The sequence below is a fragment of the Stegostoma tigrinum genome, chromosome 14 (assembly GCF_030684315.1).
Source record: "Stegostoma tigrinum isolate sSteTig4 chromosome 14, sSteTig4.hap1, whole genome shotgun sequence".
Classification (NCBI taxonomy): Eukaryota; Metazoa; Chordata; class Chondrichthyes; order Orectolobiformes; family Stegostomatidae; genus Stegostoma; species Stegostoma tigrinum.
The window spans coordinates 1585752-1607615 of record NC_081367.1 but is presented as its reverse complement, the minus strand read 5'-3'; the positions used below and the strand labels follow the sequence as shown (position 1 = coordinate 1607615).

Sequence of the window (21864 nt, the reverse complement as noted above, 5' to 3'; positions counted from 1 at the left end):
GGAGAAGTGGGGCTGATGAAGCTAAGCGGGATGGTGATAGGTGAGTGCACGTAGGGAGTAGTCACCACTCCCGCCTCAGTGACCAATCCCCACCACTCTTATGTGGTGAGGTGGTAGTGACGTGTTGAAGCATAAATGGAATGGGCTACCAGAGAAAGTGGTTGAGACAGGTACAAATAGCTAAACGTAAAAAAAATTTGGATGTGTACATGGATGGGAAGGGTTAAAAGGATATGGATCAAATGCAGGCAATTGGAATGAGCTGAGTGCTCACCATGGCCAGTATGGGCTAGTTTGGGTGGAAGGGCCTGTTTCAATGCTGTATTACTCTGACTCGATGAGATGTGGGCAGGAAAATCAGTAACTGAACAACGAGCTAGCTTCAAGGAGGCTGTGGTTCAGGTTCAGTCGAGGTATAGACCTTTAAATGGGAAAGGTAGAACAAATCCAGAGCTCCCTGGATGACAAAGGAGGTTGCATTGAATACAAAAAGAAGTGCTTTATGACACATGTCATGTGGAAAATAAATTGAGAATCAAGAGGAATTTAGAGGAGATAAACAAGCAAATAAGAGAAGCAAAGAAAAATTATGAGAAGATCAAGCAGCCAGTGTGTCTAAAACTCTTCTATGGCCATATAAATTGTAAGAGCGTGGTAAAAGGTGGAGTGTTATTCATGAAAAAGGGATTTTCAACCTGGAGACAGTGACCATAGCTGAAGTGTTAAATGGATATGTTGCACCTGTCTTTACCACAGACTGAAATACTACTCAGGCCCTGGTGACAGCCTAAGAAACTCAGACAGCAAAAAAGACTCAAAATTGAAAGAACAGACTTGTTAGATGCAAAAATTACAGCCTTGTTCAAAAAAGAGAGAGCAGTAAGTAAAGTGTTGAGAGTGATCTGAGCATTAATTGTTCAGATCTTGATGTAAAGCTTATCTATTTCACCTAGCCAGCTTTACAATACATGATTAACCTAGTTTAGAATGTTCTAATGGGTTACTAAGTTTAAAACAAGTGATAATTAATCCAGGAGATGGGTGGTAAAGCAAGAGGGATTTGGGGTTATTTTGGTCAGAGGACTGACATCATTTAGGCAAGGACACTCAGTATCACCACAAGTGAGAGCCCAAGGAATCAACACTCAAACAAGGAACCCCGAGGCAGGGCCTCAGTGACAGTATCAACTAGACGGAGACTGATCAACTTGGTTAGACACAGGTAATGTGGTACGCAAAATATGATGTCCACGTATTCTTTGTAACTGGTATGTTATGTGACTTATAAATAAAACATTTACCATTGGGCTCTGTAACATGCGCTGCTGGGCCCATGTTGGCTCTCGATGAAGTCAGCCAGGAGTTGGCCATCAGATTTTGGCATCTCTGGGTGGTTTCAGATTAAAGGAATCACTTGAAACTAGAGAGACCCCACTGTGTGTAAAACCTGAAGCAGCAGTTTAAATATACCAGTTAGTTATGATGGTAAGACAGAGCAGCAACCTGACTGATACATGACAATCTGCATTATATGAATTGGCCCTGATGGATGGATTGTTGTACAAATGGTTTTCCAGGCTTGGGACTCATGGCCAAATCAATATGGACAAAGGTCCATGGAAATATCAGTAAAAGGAAATCTGTAAAATTTGGAAAGGCTGCAGCAATGACTTGTCCCTGAAAGAATTAGGAGAGTGGGAAGCAGAAGTGGAAGTTTTAAAAAGTCACCTGGAATAAACAGAGAATCAGGCTGATGTCGAAAGGAAAAGACATAGCACTGGAAATGATAGTGTAGCAGTTGTACATGACAATGGAGTTGTTTTCAGGGTCAAGCTGAGAAGGCTGGGTCCAATCACTGACAGACAGAATGAGCTGCCACATGGGCAGGGTAAGACGTATGGGAGGTAGAGCAGGGATGTACAGATCTATACGCTGCCTCAGATCTGTGTCAGAGCTGAGAGAGCACGCTAAATGTCAGAAAGAAACAAACAGATGAAGAAGGGATAATGGGAACCGCAGATGCTGGAGAATCCAAGATAACAAAGTGTGGAGCTGGATGAAGGGTCTAGGCTCAAAACGTCAGCTTTTGTGCTCCTGAGATGCTGCCTGGCCTGCTGTGTTCATCCAGCTCCACACTTTGTTATCTTAGGCAGATGAAGAAGTCAGTTCTCGGTCCAAAGAAGCATCTTTGGTACAGGGGAGATTAATCAACGGGGAGGGTGATGATGACTTAAGCAATGATGCACCTGACTTAGGATGGATGGGGGCATTAGATGACGAGTCCTAGCAATGGGGGTGAAGCCATGAGAGCAATGAATACAACAAGCAGGACATTCCCCCCAGTGCACACACCACATTGCCAGCACCCTGTCTACATCCTACCACTGCCACTGCCTCCAGTCTACCTCTGCCACCGCCCAGCCTCACCTGCCCCTACCCATGCCCCGGCCCCTCCCTGCCCCAGCCTCACCCTGTCCTGCCCCTAACCCTTGTGCCAGAGCTGATGAATCCTCTGCTGATGAGATGGACAGATGGCAAACTCACCAATCAGAATCAGGTCATATTTGGGCAGGGAATTCGGGCAGTGCCAGCTCACCCAGGACAGCACCATCAACAAGGACAAGGCCAACAGCCGGGAACAGTGATATCCACCACCACATAAAAGAATCAGACAGATGTCTGACGTGACACAGGATATATCCAGCGATTATGGTATGGCAGATCCAAATGCTACATTTGCTGCTGGCATATGGTTACAATCTCTACACGATTTGGATTGCAGAGGTATTGAAACTGCTTGACACAAGCAGAAGTTCGATCCTATTTTCAGCTCCATCACAAGAGAAACTACAAAGGGAGGGCACTTCAGACCAGATGAGGCAAAGAATTCTAAGTGTAGCTGATCTTAACACAGAATGTTGAAACAGTGTCAGCATGGATCAAACAAACAGCATTCTCAGGCATCTGTGTGCTTGTTTTGATAAATATATGAGTCTGGGTGCTAAGGACAAATGTGCCAATTGAAAAGCAAAATAAATATTGTTATCGACCAGGTGACTGAAACATGCCAAGATGCATGTGACAGGTTCAGTCCCTAGGAGCACTGGCTGCACTGAGGTTGGGGTCCTCCCCAGAGTGATCATGCTTGGCTAAAGTTGATGGGAAAGGAAAATAAAAAGCAGTAGGACAATACAAAACAAATAAAGGGGAAGGTTCGTGCAGTCCTAAACCAGCAATGGGAGAACTGGAGGAATGACGGGAGAAACTGAGGTCAGGGAAGAAGGGATGTGTGTCACAACACTCTTCACAATAACCTTTCCTCTCCATTCAGGAATATAAGAGGACAGAGTGCCAGAACTAACATCCCGTGACCAGTGCAACAACTGTGGGAGGCTGGGACATTTTGGGGTTTTGCAATTCCTGGCATAGTGGTCTAACCACAAAGCATCCATGTCCAAGACAACAATTGCCTCATGAGGGCCCAGGAGATTGGGGACCTCAAACAGATGTGTCCCTTTACCCGGAGGATGTCTACTAATGGTGTCAGGCTTCAGCAGAGGAGGGTATAATGGAGGGTTAGAGGCAGCCTTGCAATGGCTAAAACAGACATCACAACATTGAATTATCATTGCCCCCTACTGAGCATAGGTGGAATTATGGAATAGTAAAGACACTTTGGGATGAACAGGAGAGCAGACAAGCAAGCCAAGTAACGGGCAGAAAAGGGGAAAGCATGGGACCCATTTCTATCTTCTGCAGACTGGATTTTGAAGGGGGGGAGAACCTATGAGAGCTATAGCAGCTACTCTTACCCTTAAGGTAGAAGATTAAGTGGAAACCCATCTTGTAAATATACAAGAAATTAAGCAAGAATGGCCCAAGGCTCATAAAATTCACTACAGCAGGGACAACCCCTTTGGCTCATCAAGATGGTGCTGATGCATGACATCTTTATAAACAAAAGACCTTTCACCTCCAATCTCTGCCTAGTCATGTACCTGTCAAGACTGCCTCTTAAACATTACTACTGAATTTGCTTCTACCATTTCCTCTAGCAGTACATTCCAGGCTGTTACCAACTTCTGTGTAAAAAACTCACATCTCCTTTAAGCTTTCCTCCTTTTCCTTAAACTTATGTCACCTAGAATTGACACTTCTTTCTTGGGAAAAGGACTCCAACTATCTACTCTATCCGTGCCTCTCATTAATTTTGTAAACTTTTTTCAAGTCACCCCTCAGCCACTGACATTCAAGTGTGTTGTCTGTAAACATCCTAATCAGGTCCACAACAATCTCCTTCAAATCATTTATAAATATTACAAATAGCAGGGGCCCCAGCACTGATTTCCACAGAACACCATTGGTCACAGATCTCCAGTCAGAGAAACATCCTCACACTGCTACCGTCTGTCTTCTATGATTAAGCAAGTTCTGTATCCATCTCACCAGTTTATCCCATGTGACTTCATCTTTTGTATCAGCATGCCATGAGGGACCTTGTCAAAAGCTTTGCTGATGCCCATGTAGGTCGACAACATCCATTGCCTTGCCCTCAGTCATCTTTGTCACTTCCTCAAGAAAGCCTAGTCATGTATTGCCACCCAAGTGGATAAGGTTGTTAAGAAAGCATATGGTGTTTTGGCTTTCATTAACAGGAGGATCGAGTTTAAGAGCCGCGAGGTTTTGCTGCAGCTCTACAAAACCCTGGTGAGACCACACTTGGAATATTGTGTCCAGTTCTGGTTGCCCTATTATAGGAAAGATGTGGAGGCTTTGGAGAGGGTGCAAAGGAGGTTTACCAGGATGCTGCCTGGACTGGAGGGCTTGACTTACGAGGAGAGGTTGACTGAGCTCGGACTTTTCTGTCTGGAGTGAAGGAGGAAGAGAGGTGACCTGATCGAGGTGTACAAGGCAATGAGAGGCATGGATAGAGTCGATAGCCAGAGACTTTTCCCCAGGGCAGGATTGATTGCCACGAGGGGTCATAGTTTTAAGGTGTTACGAGGAAAGTATAGAGGAGACATCAGAGGGAGGTTCTTCACCCAGAGAGTTGTGAGCGCATGGAATACTTTGCCAGTGGAAGTCGTGGAAACAGAGTCATTAGTGACATTTAAGCGACTGCTGGACATGCACATGGACAGCAGTGAATTGAGGGGAATGTAGGTTAGGTTATTTTATTTTTAGATTAGGATTAATCCACGGCACAACATCGTAGGCCGAAGGGCCTGTACTGTTCTGTACTTTTCTATGTTCTATGTTCTATGTTGTGAGATACGACTTTCCACACAGAAACCCATGATGCCTCTCACTAATAGTTCAAATACAAACTGGAAAACTAAGTGCATGCAGTCAGACAGTCATACAGAAAAGAGCTCTTTGGCAGATCACACCCATGCTGGTCAAGGATAACCACTGTCCTGTTCTAATCCCGTTTTCGAACACTTGGCTCATAATCCTGTATGCCTTGACATTCCAATTGCACATCTAAATACTATTTAAGGTTTTGGAGTAGATTGGTAGCTCGGGCTGTGGGTGTTGTGGTTGGTTGGCTCACCAAACTGGTTGTTGTTCCACTGACCTTTCATTGCCCTGCGGGGTAACATCATGAGTGGGCCTCCGATGAAGCGCCATTGTGTTTTCCTGCCTGATTTTTAAATCTTGGTTTTTAAACACCAAGATCCTGGGACAAGAAAAGCAGAGACAGGCATGGGAATTCTTAGAAGCCTGATACTTCACAAAGAAAGCCATAAACAAACACATAGAATTTGATCCCATGTACACTCCGCTACGAAGGAAAACCAGAAATGAGGTAATTCAGCTCAACAGACTCCAGAGTTTAAATACCAAGCAGGAAAAAACAACGGCGCTTCATCGGAGGCTGCACTGGTGATATCACCCAGCAGGGTAATGAAACGTCTGCAGAACAACGAACCAGCTTGGCGAGCGAGCCAACCAGCCACAAATACCATTTCAATGTCATGAGGCCTTCTGCCTTTACCATCCACACAGGCAATGAGTTCCAAATTACCGCAACATGTGGGTGAAAATGTTTTTCCTCATCTTCTCTAAACCTCATGCCCCCTACCTTAAATCTATGTCCCCCAACTTAATAACTGAAACTCTCCAGCCCAGGCAGTATCCTGTTAATTCTCCTCTGCACCCACTCCAGTGTAATCACACCCCTCCTGTATGTGGATTCCAGAACTGCACACAATACTTTAGCTTTGGCCTAAGCAACGTTCTATACAGTTTCAGCATCTCACTCCCTGCTGTTCAATTCTGTGCTTCAACTAATAAAAGCAAGTATTTCTTCACCACTTTATCCACTTGTCCTAATACCTTAGGGGATCACATACATATCCACACCGAGGCCTTTCTGATCCTCAGTGCTTTCCACTGCTCTAAAGTTCATCATTTACCCTCTTGCCATGTTTGATGCACAAGTACATCACCTCACATTTATCTGGATTGAATTCCACTTCTCACCAATCAGTCCATCTGACCAGACCATTTATATCATCCCATAATCTAAGACTCTCCTCCTAACTATTTTCCATCCCACCTATTTTCGTATCAACTGCAAACCTACTGATCAATTGTCCTGCATTCAAGCCTACACCATTCATATAAACCGCAACCCCAACTCCGGTGTGACCCCATTGGACACAGGCTTTCAGTCGGAAAAATACCCCTCAACCATCACCCTCTGCTTCCTAGCACCCAACCAATTGATGATCCGAAATATTACATTTCGTGCATCCTGTGGGCCGTTACCTTTGTTGTCTGTCTCCTATGCAGGACCTTTTCAAATACCTTGCTGAATTTCAAGTGGGCTGAATCAAAAACAGTGCCCTCACCTACACATCTGGTCACATCTTCAAAAAACTCAATCAAATTGGTCAGACATGACTTCCCCTTAACAAAACCAGGCTGCCTGTGCTCGATTAATCCCCACCTCTCCAGATTAAGTCTGTCCTTCAGAATTGCTTCCAGTTGTTTCCTTACCACCGGGATAGAACTGACTGACCTGTAGTTTCCTGGATTATCTTGATCCCATTCGCTCATTATCCTTCTACCATTAATGTATCTATAAGACAATTTAGGATTTTACTTTATTTTACCTGCCATTGTCCATACCAATCCACTTTTTAGTTCTCCTAATCTCCCTTTTAAGTTTACTTTTGCACATTCTACACTCCTCTAGAGCTTCTGCTGTTTTGGGCCCGCGGTATCTGTTACATGCCTCCCTTTTTATTTTAATCTAATCCTGTATATTCCTCAATACCTGGTGCTCACAAGATTTGATGCCCCCCCCCCGACTTATCTTTATTGGAACCTATTGGTCCTGTATTCTCAATATTTCCTTCTTGTACATATCTGAGACAGATTTACCTGGAAGTATCTGCTGCAAGTCCACTTTCACCAAATCATATCTGAGCCTATTAAAATCAGCCCTCCATTAGTTGAGAACTTTGATTTCAGGTCCACCCTTGACTTTTCTGTCATAACCTTACAAAGTTATGATTGATGTCTGCACTATGCTCCTCCACTAATACTTTAACAACTTGCTTAGCTTTGTTACCTAAAGTTAAGTCCAGGACAACGGTCTCTCTTGTAGGGCCGATAAAGTTTTACTGTTAAAAGAAGGAAGGTATGTAGGCTCACACAGGATAAGAACTACATAATATATCTTGCTATGACTTGAATGGACATCACGGAATAAGTCTGGTGACAAAACAGCCAGTCACCCATGTTAGTTGCCCAAGCACAGGGAAGGCATCAAACACCATGTGGAAAACTGTTTAACTTGTGCTCAAAGTAACCCGGAAAGGATAACCCTTTAAAAGGTAGAATTATGCCACACTTGTTGGGTAGAGGGACCCTGGTGCAGTTTCCAAATTGACTAGACTGGGCCTTGCCATTTTGCAAGGGGGCAAGGGGATGTACGGGGGTGGGGGGGTCTACAAGTACATTTTAGTGTTGGTGGATATTTTCAGCAAATGGCTGGTGGTGTTTCCCACCCAGCCCAATGCTGCAAATGACAACTAAAATTTTGTTGCAACATGTATTCACATCCACAGCATTGAATTAAACCAAGGACCCCGCTGTCTGCTAAGGATCATACAAAGTGTAATGACCATCGAAATATCTACACAGGCCAGTATTCTGTGCCAAGTCACTCTTTATTTGTACATGCATAGTACTTGATCCTGGTCTGCCTTCCTCAGAGCCAGCTCTGAGCGAACAGAACCACTCCTGGTTAAATCTGTTAGCCAGGGCTCCATGATTGGACCAGATTCATAGACCCGATCAGGGAATTCATATTCTATGATGTCAGTGAGCTGATCTTGTTACAGTCACTACAACCATGAAGGGACTTACCCAAAAGTTGAAATTCACTGCCGCAGTAAACAAGGGGAACTTAAAGAAACAAAACCAGGCTTATTCTCATTGAAAGGTAAAGACATATGAAATGACAATAGATTAGCAAGTGATGGCAAGAATACAGCAGATTGGAACATTCCCACTGCCTGTTTACGTGTGCCCTCTCAAAATAGTAAACCAAACAAGATCCTTGTACAACAGCATATTGCTAACCTGATGATACATCAAGAATCAGCTGAATAATTTTGGCAGGGTGCACAGTAATCATCAATGACACACAGCCACTAGTGCCATGGATGAGGATCATGTACTTCTGATGCAGGCACTCCCACTGCCAGGTGTAACCAACCTGGTTGTAAGGCTGAGACCGCCAATACCACCCTCATCCCAACCTCCTTTGGGAGTTTGTTTAGAGTTATGGATACAAAGCATTTTGGGAGTTGAAAGAGCTTTTTGACCAGCTCGTCCTAAGGATCCCATCCAAAAGAACAAAAGGTCTTTGATACACTCTTCACCAAATAGGATGACAAGGCCAATACCTGGGCCTGACGGTGTAAGGAAAACAGGATAAAACAACCAGTAGATAATGGTTGTGATTCTGCAGATGTATCAGATGACAGACAACAACACTTAGTGGAAAACTGCTAGGCAGAATCAAGAGGAGGAGTTCGACATTTCCATTCTGGTGGTATTAATAATTCAGACCATCGGAGTGGTAAGCACTATTGAATGGGAATCCGAACTTCCAAATCTAAACGGTAGGTACATTAAATTTGACAGTGGTATTACCAAAAAGGTCACCTACATATAGCATGGTATCAATATATTTTGAGTCTGCTCCTACTGATTAAGGGTAGGACATTTGCCATTGCAACAACAATGACAGGATATGAATAGCATACACTAAGGAAAAGGTTGCTACCATCACACTTCCAGCTACAACAATGCCATATAAAATACAAACAAAACCATTGACCCCTATTGTCTGGAAAATCTTCCAGGACCTAAAATAAACTACTTGAAGCTAAAAAGTGTGTATGCAATATGTACAGTATTCATTGATATTCACCTACGTGATTGATGTCCAAAAAGAACTCAAGAGTTATGTAAAACTTTATTACAGACACCATTCAAACAGGAGTCGGCAGTAGTGAATAAAGAGCAACCAAACCAATAGACCCATAGAAGGACACATGGTTTAGTGAATGACCTTGTTTCAGTGCCAAACATGGAAACTTCATTGGTAAAATGTTTTTCTTTTACTTAAGAATGCCTTGGTTATTGACTCCTATATTTTGATCGAGGTGACTGCATTTTAATTGATGTGTGTTGTAGCTGTGGGCTACAAAGAATTAAAAATATTTATTGCAATTGACTAAGGTGGGTTAAAAAGAGGGAAGTATATTCAGCTTTCTCCAACTAATTGTCACGAAAGTGTTTTACAACACTTTTGAGGGAACACCTATTTATGTATAGCAGTCTATGAGACGGGATGCCAGTTGAAGTATCTGTCCATTTTTTGCATCACCATTTTTACTTCCAGGCAGGACCTGTCTTGTGGACTGTCCCCTAGTACCCATTCCTTTCCATCCCTCAGATGATATCACTTTCTGTCTCTCTGTGGCCACTCCTACCAACCCAAGCTCTTGCTGTGTGTTCACCATATCCCCCGACCTTCCCGTCTCTGAGGATGAACGCACTATCCTCAACAAAGGACTCAGCTTCATACCCTTATGCGCCCGCCTTGATGAATTTTGGGCTCGTCACAATGTTGAACTGTTTTTCCATCACTTCAATCTTCACGCTGACTTAGAACATAGAACATAGAACAGTACAGCACAGAACAGGCCCTTCAGCCCACAATGTTGTGCCGACCATTGATCCTCATGTATGCACCCTCAAATTTCTGAGACCATGTACATGTCCAGCAGTCTCTTAAATGACCCCAATGACCTTGCTTCCACAACTGCTGCTGGCAACGCATTCCATGCTCTCACAACTCTCTGCGTAAAGAACCTGCCTCTGACATCCCCTCTATACTTTCCACCAACCAGCTTAAAACTATGACCCCTCGTGCTAGCCATTTCTGCCCTGGGAAATAGTCTCTGGCTATCAACTCTATCTATGCCTCTCATTATCTTGTATACCTCAATTAGGTCCCCTCTCCTCCTCCTTTTCTCCAATGAAAAGAGACCGAGCTCAGTCAACCTCTCTTCATAAGATAAGCCCTCCAGTCCAGGCAGCATCCTGGTAAACCTCCTCTGAACCCTCTCCAAAGCATCCACATCTTTCCTATAATAGGGCACCCAGAACTGGACGCAGTATTCCAAGTGCGGTCTAACCAAAGTTTTATAGAGCTGCAACAAGATCTCACGACTCTTAAACTCAATCCCCCTGTTAATGAAAGCCAAAACACCATATGCTTTCTTAACAACCCTGTCCACTTGGGTGGCCATTTTAAGGGATCTATGTATCTGCACACCAAGATCCCTCTGTTCCTCCACGCTGCCAAGAATCCTATCCTTAATCCTGTACTCAGCTTTCAAATTCGACCTTCCAAAATGCATCACCTCGCATTTATCCAGGTTGAACTCCATCTGCCACCTCTCAGCCCATCTCTGCATCCTGTCAATGTCCCGCTGCAGCCTACAACAGCCCTCTACACTGTCAACGACACCTCCGACCTTTGTGTCGTCTGCAAACTTGCTGACCCATCCTTCAATCCCTTCGTCCAAGTCATTAATAAAAATTACAAACAGTAGAGGCCCAAGGACAGAGCCCTGTGGAACTCCACTCACCACTGATTTCCAGGCAGAATGTTTTCCTTCTACTACCACTCGCTGTCTTCTGTTGGCCAGCCAATTCTGTATCCAAGCAGCTAAGTTCCCCTGTATCCCATTCCTCCTGACCTTCTGAATGAGCCTACCATGGGGAACCTTATCAAATGCCTTACTGAAGTCCATATACACCACATCCACAGCTCGACCCTCATCAACTTTTCTAGTCACATCCTCAAAGAACTCGATAAGGTTTGTAAGGCATGACCTACCCCTCACAAAGCCGTGTTGACTGTATTTGATCAAGCCATGCTCTTCCAGATGGTCATAAATCTTATCCCTCAGAATCCTTTCTAACACCTTGCAGACGACAGACGTGAGACTTACCGGTCTATAATTGCCGGGGATTTCCCTATTTCCTTTATTGAAGAGAGGAATTACATTTGCCTCTCTCCAGTCCTCAGGTACGACTCCAGTGGAGAGCGAGGATGCAAAGATCTTCGCAAGTGGCGAAGCAATTGCATTTCTCGCTTCCCAAAGCAGCCGAGGACAAATCTTGTCCGGGCCTGGCGACTTGTCAATCTTAATGTTTGACAAAATTTTCAGCACATCAGTTTCCTCTATCTCTATCCATTCCAGCATGCACACCTGCTCTTCAAAGGTTTCATTCACTGCAAAGTTCGTTTCTTTCGTAAAGACAGAAGCAAAAAACTCATTTAGGGCTTCCCCTACCTCCTCAGGCTCCACACACAAGTTCCCTATGCTATCCCTGATCGGCCCTACTCTTTCATTGATCATTCTCTTATTCCTCACATAAGTGTAAAATGCCTTTGTGTTTTCCCGGATTCCTTCTACCAAGCCTTTCTCGTGCCCCCTCCTGGCTCTCCTCAGACCATTTTTGAGCTCCTTCCTTGCCTGCATGTAATCCTCTCTAGCTGAACTTGACCCTAGCTTCCTCCACCTTATGTAAGCTACCTTCTTCCTTTTCACAAGAAGCTCCACCGCTCTCATCACCCAAGGTTCCTTTATCTTACCCCTTCTTGCCTGTCTCAGAGGGACATATTTACTCATCACTCCCAACAACTGTTCCTTAAACAGTCTCCACATGTCTATAGTTCCCTTACCATGGAACAACTGCTCCCAGTCCATGCTTCCTAACTCATGTCTAATCGCATCATAGTTTCCTCTTCCCCAATTAAATATCCTCCCATTTTGCCTAATCCTCTCCTTCTCCATAGCTATGTAGAATGTGAGGCAGTTATGGTCACTATCACCAAAATGCTCTCCCACCACAAGATCTGATACCTGCCCCGGCTCGTTTCCGAGCACCAAGTCTAGAATGGCCTCTCCCCTCGTCGGCCTGTCAACGTACTGCGTTAGGAAACCCACTTCTTTGGCTAGGATTTCCTCTCTCATTCCACTGGTCCCTTTACCTGCCTCCAGTATTCACCATCCACTGGGACCCCTTCCCTGGGCCTCTTACCTGCCCTTGATCTCTTCGTCGAAAACTGCCGACGTGATATCAGCTGTCTCAACTTCTCCGCTCTTATCACCCACTCTAACCCGCCCACCCTCTGAAATTGCTGCACTTTGCTCTCTTAGGTCCAATCTGAACTTCGTTATCAAACCTGCTGATAAGGGTGGCACCATTGTAGTCTGGCACACTGATTGTTATCTTGCAAAGGCTTAATGCCAGCTCTCAGACACTTCATCCTACCACCCCTGGACCATGACCCACATCCGAACATTAAGCTATTGTTGCCAGGAATCTCACTGACCTCATTACCTCTGGAGATCTTCCCCCACAACTGTCTCTAACCTCGTAGTCTCCCAACCTCGGACAGCCCACTTCTACCTCCTTCCCAAAATATACAGTCTACCTCAGTAGGTCCATCGTATCAGCCTGCCCTGAGCTAATCTCCTCCTATCTCGACTCCATCTTCTCTCCACTTTGTCCAGATCCTGCCCATCTACATCCATGATTCCTCTGATGCCCTCAGCCATGTTGACAATTTCCAGTTCCCTGGCCCTAATTGCCTCCTGTTCACCATGGATGTCCAATCCCTCTATACCTCCATTCCCCATGAGGATGCCCCAAGAGCTCTCAGTTTCTTCCCCATCCACTGCCACTGTCCTAAGCCTGGCTGAACTTGTTCTCTCACTGAACAATTTCTCCTTTAATTCAGCTCACTTCTGCCAAGTCAAAAGAGTGGCTATGGGCACCCGCATAAGATCCAGTAATGCCTGCCTCATTATGGGATGTGTGCAACAAGCCCGCACCCACATATCTCTTTATTCGGGACATTGACGACTGTTTTGGTGCTGCTTCACGCTGCTACCTGGACTTTGAAAAATTTGTTCATCTTGCTTCCATTTGCACCCCTCTGTAACTTTCACATCATTTGTTTCCAACACTTCCTTTCCTTCCCTTGACCTCTCCGTCTCCATTTTGGGGAATAAACTGTCCACTGCTATTCACCACAAAGCCACAGACTCCCATAGCTATAGCTTGTCACATCCTACATCCTGTAAGGACTCCATCCCATTCTCCCAGTTCCTTTGCCTACTTTGCATCTGTCCACATTATGCTACCTTGCCAAACAGCACTGCTGACATGGCTTGCTTCTTTCATAACTGTGGTTTCCCCCCGACTGTGGTTGACAGGGCCCTCAACCACATCTGACCTATCACCCATGCTTCTGCTCTTGCCCCTTCCTATCCCTCATAGCAGCGTGATTGTGTTCCCCTTGTCTTCACTTTTCATCCTGCCAGCTTCCGCATTCAAAGGATCATTCTCTGCCATTTCAGACAACTCCAACAGAACACCACCACCAATGGTATCTTCTCCTCACTCCCCCACCTGCATTTTGCAGGAATTGTTCCCTCTGGGACACCCTAGTCCATGCCACGACCACCAACACCATTCCCTCGCCCCACAGCATCTTCGCCTATGTAAGGTCAGAACTTGCCCCTCACCTCCTCACTGCTCACCATTCATTCAGGTGAAGCAGCATTTCACTTGCACCTCCTCCAATCTTGTGTATTGTATTCGCTACATCCAATGCATTGGAGAAACTAAACCAAGTTTGGGTAACTGCTTTGCAGAACACCTCTGGTCTGCACATATATATGACCCAGACCTTCCGGTTTCTGGCCATTTTAACACAGCATCTCTTCACTCGGCCACATGTCCATCCTCGACATGCTGCAACGCTGTAGTGAATCACAGTGCAAGCTGGAGGAATAACATTTCATCTTCAGACCAGGCACTCTATAGACTTCTGGATTTAACATTGAGATCAATACCTTCAAATTGTGAGCCAACTCCCGTTTTCTCCCTTTCTTTTACTTTTACTTGTTAGATTCTTTTGTATCATGTCCTCTCCCCTCCTCCCACCTCAATGGCACAGTCTGTTGTTCCCAGCCTGGCAGATAAGACACACCATTGTTCTGCCACTCTCACATTTCAATCACTTAATCTGAACCACCAACATCTTCCCCCCACCCCAAGTACCCTGCACCCACCACCCCTTTACCCCCCCCTGCCAACTATAGCAGAAATGCTACCCCCTCTGCACTTCACTTCATCTAGACTCAAAACATTAGCTTGCTGTCTCTCCATGGATGCTGTCTCACTCAGTGTGATCTCCAGCATTTGCTGTTTCCAGTGTCTGAAGTAATTCGCTCCTTGGATCTCTATTTAATCTTTTTGGATTGAGGGAGAATTATGCCCTGAATGACACAATTTGACACATTTCCTTTGAATTTTATAATATTTTAATTCAGTAATGGTGCCTACCTGTAGCCTCGATAACTGTGGGTTTGTTATTTAGCAAACATCCTTGTCTCTACAGACCCCTAGATATTTGCAAACAATTTGCATTGAGAGACCAAAAGCCTCTGGTCACATGATGGAGCTTTAGAGCTGACAGTGGGAATTTTTCAAGTGTGTATTTGGAGTTATACTGTGCAAAATTATTATGTGCTGATATAATGGATATGACAGAGAAAATAAACTTATTAAGCCCAGACACGAAACGCCAGCTTTCCTGCTCCAATGATGCTGCTTGGCCTGCTGTGTTCATCCAGCTCTACAACTTGTTATCTTGGATTCTCCAGCATCTGCAGTTCCTATTATCTCTTATTAAATTTGTGGATGTCCTTGCATGTATTTAGGAATAAGAACACAGCCAGGATTGTGGGTCCTTTTCCTGAGTTCAACAAGATCACCATGGATTTGAATCCCATCTCCATCTGCCTGCCCTGGATTTATAACCTTTTAAATGAAAGGCATTTAATCACAACTTTGAAATTTTTAAATAATCACTGCAATAGCCTTTTAAGTAACAGAGTTCCAAAGTTCCACTATACTTTGTGTGAGGAATGCCTCCTGACAATACTCCTGAATGAATCTAGCACAGTATGAGACTTTTCAACCCATTTTGCCTCTTATAGACCTCTGGAGATTTGGTACATCGGGTGTCATTCCCCTGTCTTTTCCTCATAGTCTTACATATTTGTTCTCTTCAGATAGCAATCCAAGTCTCTTAAAAGTTATGATAGAAGCTGCCTCCACTGCACTCTCAGCCAGCTTCTTTAGGATTTTAACCACTCGCAATGTAACTCGTAAAGATTTCCTCTGCGTATTGCCACTGCTTTTTTTTCCAATCACCTTAAATCAATGCCCTGTTGTTCTTGATTCCTCCACCAGTGGAAATAGTTTCTTACTGCTCTGTCTATATCCCTCATGGGGTTGAACACCTCTGATAAATCTCCCCTCAATCTGTTCTTCTCCATTAAAACAGTGTTAATCTGTCCAATTATTTACTTAACTGAAGATCATGCTTTCTGGAGCCATTCTCAATAATCTGTCTGTGGTCTCTCTAGTGCCTTCACATCTTTTCCAAAGTCCACATCCCAGAACTGGAGGCAGTGCATTTTGTACAGGTTTAACGTAGCTCCTTTTGTGTTCTGTGCCACTACCTAGAAAATGCAGGAACTCATGTTTTGTTAACTGCTTTCTCAACCTGTCTGGCCACCTTCACTTATACCCCCACGTCACCTTCTCCTGCATCATTTATTTGCTTTACTCCCTCCTCCACATGTTTCAGAGTACTTCCAGCTTTTTGGTCATGCGCAAATTTTGAAATTATATCTTGTACCTTAATACATGAGTTTCCATGCCAGCGTGATGCCAGGTATGTAGGCTTCATGTCCGAATGACACGCAGTGTATCAAACAGTACATCTTGTTGACCATTCACAGTAGGTAGCATGTTGATTGTGTTCAACCAACCCTCTTTGCAAGCCTTAGGAACAAATATCCACTATTCACATAACAGTGTGGAGCTGGAGGAACACAGCAGGCCAGTCAGCATTAGAGGAGCAGGAAAGTTGATGTTTTGGTCTGGGACCCTTCAGAAATGGGGAGGGGGAGGGGGCCACATCAGGGCCAATGGATGCAATAGACCAAGATGACGGATGTGTAGGTGAACCTCTGTCTTCTACTATTGTACATCATCTATTAAATATTTCAGGTCATGATGATAGTTACATCAGAAGCCAATTTTAGAACATGAGCTGGGTCCGCAATGTGATGAATTTGATGTGTACGTAAATACCCAGGACCTGTTTTACATTGAAAAAACGAACATAACAAATACATAGAACAGAACAGGCCAGCACAGGAACAGGCCCTTTGGTCCATCATGTCTGTGCTGACCATGATGCCCCAGTGTCTGTATCCCTCTGGTCCCTGCTTGTTCATGTGCCAGTCTAAATGCCTCTTAAACTTTGCTATCATATTCACTTCTACCACCTACCCTAGAAGCGTGTTACAGGCACCATCTATGTAAAAAACCTTTCCTTAAACATTTCCTTTAAAGCTTTCCTCTCTCACCCTAACCCTATGTTCCCGAGTATTTGACATTTCCATCCTGAGAAAGACATCGCAACTATCTACACTATCCATGCCTCTCATAATTTTGTAAACTATCAGGTTGCACCCCAAGTCTGATGCTCTAGGGAAAGCAGTGCCCTTATAGCTAATACCTTCCAATCAGGGAACATCCTGTAAACTGCCTCTGCACCAACTCCAAAGCCTCCACACCCCTCCATAGTGTGGCAACCATAACTGCACACAACACTCTAAATGTGGCCTAACTAAAGATTTATACAGCTGCCACCACATGATTTGCCAACTTCTACACTCCATACTTCAACCAATGAAGGCAGGTATGTCATACACCTTCTTTACTACCTTATGCATTTGTATTGACAATTTCTGGGAGCAACAGGTTTGGATGCTAAGATGCCTCTGTATATCAATGTCCCTTACCATCCTGCCATTTACAGTAAACTTCCCTCCTGTATTTGACCTGCTAAAATGAACCACCTCACACTTGTTTTGATTAAAATCCATCTGCCATTTCGTCACCCACAAATGCACCAATTATCATTTCATCTGGCAACCTTACTAGTCAGCCCACCATCATGTTCATTCAAATCATTATACATTACGAACAACAAAGGTCCCAGCACTGATCTTTGTGGAATATCTCTGGTTACATACTGCTAGTCCAAAAAACACCCTTCCACTAGATTAGATTCCCTACAGTTTAGAAACAGGCCCTTTGGCCCAGCAAGTCCACACTGCCCCGTGAAGCATCCCACCCAGTCCCATCCTCCTAAAACCCACACACCCCTGTGACACTATGGGCAATTTAGCATGACTGATCCACCTAGCCTGCACATCTTTGGACTGTGGGAGGAAACCGGAGCACCTGGAGGAAATTCAGACACAGGGAGAGTGTGCAAACTCCACACAGACAGTTGCCCAAGGCTGGTATCAAACCCAGGTCCCTAGCACTGTGAGGCTGCAGTACTAACCACTGAGCCACTGCTGCTGTACTACATGCTGTCTCCAATGACCAAGCCAATTTTGTATCCAACTTGCCAACTCACCATGGATTCCATGCAATTTGATCATCTGGACCAGCCTACCATGATTGACCTTGTCAAATGCTTTCGTAAAGTTCAGGTCGACAATATCAACTGCTCTACCCTCATTTATCACCTTCATTATTCCCTCAAAAAATTCAATCAATTTATGAGCCAAGACTTTGCCTGCACAAAGTCAAGCTGACTATTCTGAATATGTTTGTTGTTTCCCAAACACAAATAAATCCTTTCCCTAAGAGTCTTCTCCTGCAACTTTCCTACCACTGACTTAAGGCTCACCAGCCTTTAAGTTCCTTGATTATCCCTGCTGCCCTTCTTAAACAGAGGAACAGCATTGGTTATCTCCAGTCATCTGTGACTTCAGCTGTGATGAAAGATGATACAAAGATCTCTGTCAAGGCCCCAGTAACCTCTTCCATTGCCTGCCTCAGTACCCTGGGATGGATCCCATCAAGCCCTGGGACTCACTTACCTTAACGCTTTTTTTAAGACAAGAAGGTCTTCTCCTTCTTAATATCGATTTCCTTAGAATATCAATGTGCCCCTCCCTAATCTCACCAACATTTATATTCTGCTTGTTGGTGAATACTGATGTAGTCATTAAGAACCTCACCCACTTCTTCTGTCTCCATAAATTGCCTTCTTTGTGAAGTGGACCAACCCTTTCCATAGTTACCCTCTTGCTCCTGATTAACGTATGAAATGCCTTCCGATTCTCTTTAATCCTATTTGCCAAGGACATTTCCCGTTCCCATTTAGCCCTCCTAATTCCTGGTTTAACTTATTTCCTGCTTTCTTTGTATGCCTTCCTTTTTCTTTTTGACTAAACTTTCTATGATCCCCTGTCATCAGGGTTCCCAAACCTCACCATCCTTTCACCCTCACAAGAATATGTTGGTCCTGACCTCTGATCAACTGGCCTTTAAAATACTTGCACATGATTGGATTCACCCTCAAAAAGCCATGCCCAATCTAGTTTCTCTGGTTCCTGCCTAATACCGTTGTAATTAGCCTTTCCCCCAATTTAGAAGTTTCAACCAAAGACCAGTCCTTTCATTATTGCACCTTTACCAAAAAACGGTGCTTGTAGAGAGGGCCCAACTCTTTTGCATCCCATGGCGGCAATCTAACCAGTCAGAATCTGAGTATTAAGATTGACAGTTAATTGCCCTTGCTGCCTCTTCAACCAACCAGTCACCAGCCTTTTCTCATTCTGCATAAAATGTTTTTTTTTCTCGAGTCAGTTTCTTGTCTTAGTTTGATGAACGCAAGATGAAAAGCATCAAATTCTAATCTCCTTTAGCGTTGCTTAATTGCATAACTTTGGATTCTTGCTAGGCAGGAGAATCAAAGGATATCGGGGCTTTATGGGAATTTAGAGTGCAAACAGATTAGCCATGATCTAATGGAATGGTAGAGAATATGTCAAATTGGTTATTCCCCAATAAGGGATTTGCTTCTGCATAGGGAGAAAACCCGGGGATAGAAACTTGGACTGAACTGATGGTTAATAATACATTGTTGGAAACCACAGAAAATTTTCACCTGCCTGATTTAGTATCAGGAGATCTGTCTGTTGAACACTCTTGACTATGTTCTGCCAATGGGGCACCTGAGGAAAATATAGAAACAACTGCAACAGTGACTCATTTTCTGACGGATTACCTTCCCATCTGCTGATTGCTGAGATCAGGTCCTTATAGTTCTCTTATTGAAGTTAGTAATTCCTGACGTATGATGTCTCCTGTTAACCCCAGACAGGGGAAAGATAGAACTGCTAATGGCTGTGGTAGGGATCATGGCCCTGAATTTCTTTGTGTTAGTAACACCTATCACATCTCCTAGTTCACAAATACCTGATGAATTTTGATTGCACATTTTGTACCAGGGAGCCAAGGCAATTGTACTGTCTCTGACCAGAGAGGAGCAGATCCAATGTGCTTGTGGCATTGCTTCCCAATGATGTAGAGTGCCATCAACTAAATACACATAGCCATGCAGATGCCACAGTTAGATGCTGGGATGGGAACCAAATATTGGGCAGAAAGGAGGTAGTAACTAAAGCCTGTAGGGAACTAGATAATGGAGTCAGCATGACTAAAGGGAATAGTAGTCAGGGAGCAGATGATGAACACAAAGGGACAGGTGGTCTGAGATGCATTTGTTTTAATGTGAGAAGTGTAGTAGGTAAGGCAGATGAGCTTAGGGCTTGGATCGGTACCTGGGAGCATGAAGTTATTGCTATTACTGAGACTTGGTTGAGGGAAGGGCATGATTGGCAACTAGTTGTCCCAGGATATCGATGCTTCATGCGGGATAGAGAGGGAGGTAAAAGGGGTAGAGAAGTTGCAGTACTGGTCAAAGAAGATATCACAGCTGTACTGAAGGAGGGCACTATGGAGGACTCAAGCGGTGAGGCAATATGGGTAGAACTCAGAAATAGGTGGGGTGCAGTAACAATGTTGGGGTTATACTACAGGCCTCTTCAAGGAAGAGTTCTAAACTGGGGAGTTCTAAACTGGGAGAGGGCCAACTATACCAAAATTCGGCAGGATCTGGGGAATGTAGATTGGGAGAAACTGTTTGAAGGTAAATCCACATTTGATATATGGGAGGCTTTTAAAGAGAGGTTGATTAGCGTGTAGGTGAGACATGTTCCTGTGAAAATGAGGGGTAGAAATGGCAAGATCAGGGAACCATGGATGACAGATGAAATTGTGAGACTAGCTAAGAGGAAAAAGGAAGCATGCATAAGGTCTAGGCAACTGAAAACGGATGAAGCTTTGGAAGAATATCCGGAATGTAGGGCAAATCTAAAACGAGGAATTAGGAGGGCTAAGAGGGGACATGAGATATTGTTAGCAAACACGGTTAAGGAAAATCACAAAGCTTTTTATTCATATATAAAGAACAAGAGGGTAGCTATAGAAAGGATTGGCACACTTAAGAACAAAGAAGGAAAGTTATGTATTGAGTCAGAGAAAATGGGTGATATGCTTAACGAGTACTTTGCATCGGTATTCACCAAGGAGAGGGACGTGACTGATATTGAGGTTAGGGATAGATGTTTGACCACTCTAGGTCAAGTCGGCATAAGGAGTAGGGAAGTGTTGGGTATCCTAAAAGGCATTAAGGTGGACACGTCCTCAGGTCCAGATGGGACCCATCCCAGGTTACTGAGGGAAGCGAGAGAGGAAATAACCGGGGCCTTAACTGATATCTTTGCAGCGTCCTTAAACACGGGTGAGGTCCCAGAGGACTGGAGAATTGCTAATGTTGTCCCCTTTTTTAAGAAGTGTAGCCAGGATAATCCAGGTAATTATCAACCGGTGAGCCTGACATCAGTGGTAGGGAAGCTGCTGGAGAAGATACTGAGGGATAGGATCTATTCCCATTTGGAAGAAAATGGGCTTTATCAGTGATAGGCAACATGGTTTTGTGCAGGGAAGGTCATGTCTTACCAACTTAATAGAATTCTTTGAGGATGTGACAAAGTTGATTGATGAGGGAAAGGCTGTAGATGTCATATACATGGACTTCAGTAAGGCGTTTGATGAGGTTCCCCATGGCAGGCTGATGGAGAAAGTGAAGTCACATGGGGTCCAGGGTATGCTAGCTAGATGGATAAAAAACTAGCTAGGCAACAGGAGACAGAGAGTAGTACTGGAAGATGGTTCCTCAAATTGGAGACCTCTGACCAGTGGTGTTCCATGGGGATCTGTGCTGGGACCACTGTTGTTTGT

At 44.2% G+C, this 21864-nt stretch overlaps 1 protein-coding gene across 1 annotated transcript in view; it reads right to left on the bottom strand.

Annotated features, from left to right (window-relative positions):
- The window catches only part of cep63 (centrosomal protein 63), a 551023-nt gene that overhangs the window by 91343 nt on the left and 437816 nt on the right, over positions 1 to 21864 (bottom strand). The gene's annotated exons all lie outside the window — the stretch shown is intronic.